The sequence below is a fragment of the Engraulis encrasicolus genome, chromosome 11 (genome assembly GCF_034702125.1).
Source record: "Engraulis encrasicolus isolate BLACKSEA-1 chromosome 11, IST_EnEncr_1.0, whole genome shotgun sequence".
Taxonomy (NCBI): Eukaryota; Metazoa; Chordata; class Actinopteri; order Clupeiformes; family Engraulidae; genus Engraulis; species Engraulis encrasicolus.
In genome coordinates this window covers 13,662,185-13,664,684 of record NC_085867.1, presented here as the reverse complement: position 1 = coordinate 13,664,684, position 2,500 = coordinate 13,662,185, and the positions used below count along the sequence as shown (strand labels likewise).

Here is a 2,500-nt window from a genome sequence, read left to right as displayed (position 1 = left end):
TGACCGCTGTTGTCCAGTCAGTGGCAGTGGCTCTTCTCATGGGACAGGATGGGTGGCTGCTGATGAGTCACTCACCGTAAATGTGGCAGCGAAGGCCTCAAGCCTCAGGGCTCCTGTTCAGCCCAAATCCTCCTGGAGAGAGGGGGAGAGAGAGAGAGAGAGAGAGACAGAGAGAGAGAGAGAGAGAGAGACAGAGAGAGAGAGAGAGAGACAGAGAGAGAGACAGAGAGAGAGACAGAGACAGAGACAGAGAGGGAGAGGGAGAGGGAGAGAAACAGAGAGAAACATCCGCAGGTCAGTCAAGGCCAGGCTTTCCTATTTCCAGGAAATGGCAACTGTGCTTACAATAACTGACAATAACACTCGAAATGACTCGGCAAAAACGAGACAAACGATAAAACAGATGTTCATGTGCAGATCAATTTAGACCATATTTATAAGACATATTGTTGCTTGTAATCATAATGGTTATGAAAAAAGATTATTAGGCGACAGCATTTCAGGAACAATCACTGCCATAAAGCATTGCTATCCGCTGCTATCCAGCAGCACGGTATAATCAAGGCGTAATAGCCTATATTAGCCAAGGTAATAAAACATCTACTTAAGCAGGTATTCTATCCACCTCCACCCAAATCTTTCACAGCGACTGATATATTTTTTATTTTTTTTTATTGTTTTGACTCCTCAGTCAGGGACGGATTAACATACAGGCTAGGTATTGCTGCAGCCTTGGGGCCCCCCACCAACCAGGGGCCCCCTTGATTGGTCAAAGGGGACAAAACAACTTTGCTGAATTGCAGATGCAGTGTTGAAAATGTAATCTCTTGTTAATTGTCCTCTCTATAGTTGGCAGACTTAATGTATAGCTCCAAATTATATGATTGATTATGTAATTTTGTCATAATTCTTTTTTTCTGCGAGGGGCCTTTTGCAATCTGTAGCCTAGGGGCCCCGGGTCATCTTAATCCGGCCCTGTCCCCAGTCCATACGCCCAGAAGAGCACGTGCCAGCCGGCCCTCCTCTCCTCTCCTCTCCTCTCTTCGCTATGCTTACGTGCCTGTCTTCCCTCCGAGCACGGTAGCTCTGCTCTGGCATCGATTTTCACACGCAGCACATCCACCCATCCGCCAAAGACTTACAAACGCTTTATCATACTTAACATGAAACAGAGCCTCCAGGCTGTACACCCTCTCCCCTCTACCCCCACCACCCTAGCCCCTTACCCTGGCCTCCCCTCGCCTCTCTGCCCCCCTCCCCTCCGCTCCGCTCCCTTCCCCTGCTCACTCCTCTGGGGGATCATTCATTAGCGCGGCTAACCTTGACTGCCAGGTTTCGGCCATAATCTTATCAGGCTCCGGGGCGAGTTATTAATTAATGCCGGCGTTCGTTTCAGGATTCAGGGCAGGCCAGGCGGTGCACGCGGGGCGGACGGGGAGGTGCCTGCGGTGGAGGGAAGAGTGCGGCAGCAGATCAAGGGTTAGCCAGGGACTGACGCTTTGGTTAAGACTTTTCAAGGTGAAAAGAATCTATCATGGATTTCTTTTTTTTTAATTTATCCCTTCTTTTCCATACGTGATCCCTTTCCCACCCATCCCCCCTCTTCTTTCTCCCTCAGTCTTTCTCCCTCTGTATTTCTCTCTTTCCCTCTCTCCCTCCACCCTATATTTCCCTTTCCTTCTCTCTTTCCCTCGCTCTCTCTCCCCCTCCCTTCCCCTCTCTCGCTCCTTCGCACCCTCCCTCTCTCTCTCTCTCTCTCTCTCTCTTTCTCCCTCTCTCTCTCTCTCCCTCTCCACCTCTCTTTCTCTTTCTCTCTCTCTCCCTCCCAGCCTGTCTCTTTCTTTCTCTCTCTCTCTCTCTCTCTCTCTCTCTCTCTCTCTCTCTCTCTCTCCCTTTCCTCTTCCTCTTCCTCTCCCTCCCTCTTTCTCTCTCCCTCTCCTTCTCTCTCTCCCTCCCTCTCTTTCTATCTCTCTCTTCCCCTCCCTCTCTCTCTCTCTCTCTCTCTCTCTCTCTCTCTCTCTCTCTCTCTCTCTCTCTCTCTCTCTCCCTCTCCACCTCTCTTTCTCTCTCTATCTCTCTCTCTATCTCTCCCTCCCTGCCTCTCTTTCTCTCTCTTTCTCTCTCTCCCCGCATCTCTTTCTCTATCTATCTCTCTCTCTCCCTCCCTCTCTCTCTCCCTCCCTCCCTCCCTCTCTCTCTCTCTCTCTATCTCTCTCTTCCCCTCCCTCTCTCTCTCTCTCTCTCTCTCCCTCTCTCTACCTCCCCCCCCCCATCTCTCTCTCTCCAGGTTGACTACCAGGTGGAGAGGCCCCCCACTTGATTACATCCTGTGATAAATACTGCCGTACGGGGGGTGGGAGGGGTATGTACCGTATGTTAAGTATACATTTGCCTGCATTCACATACAGTGGAAAAATGCCTTCATGGGAGAATGTGGAGCATATGTAAGAGCAGGCATGAGGAAACCAGGTGTACCAAGTTGAAGGGATGTAAATAAAAT

The 2,500-nt window shown here is 50.2% G+C and overlaps 1 protein-coding gene across 2 annotated transcripts in view; it reads right to left on the bottom strand.

Annotated features, from left to right (window-relative positions):
* LOC134457912 (serine/threonine-protein kinase Nek6-like) overlaps positions 1–2,500 on the bottom strand; it is a 79,121-nt gene that overhangs the window by 60,515 nt on the left and 16,106 nt on the right. For both annotated transcript variants that reach the window (XM_063209932.1, XM_063209933.1), the window contains exon 2: positions 76–132. The gene's annotated coding sequence lies outside the window, so the exon portion shown is untranslated. The remainder of the gene's footprint in view (positions 1–75; positions 133–2,500) is intronic.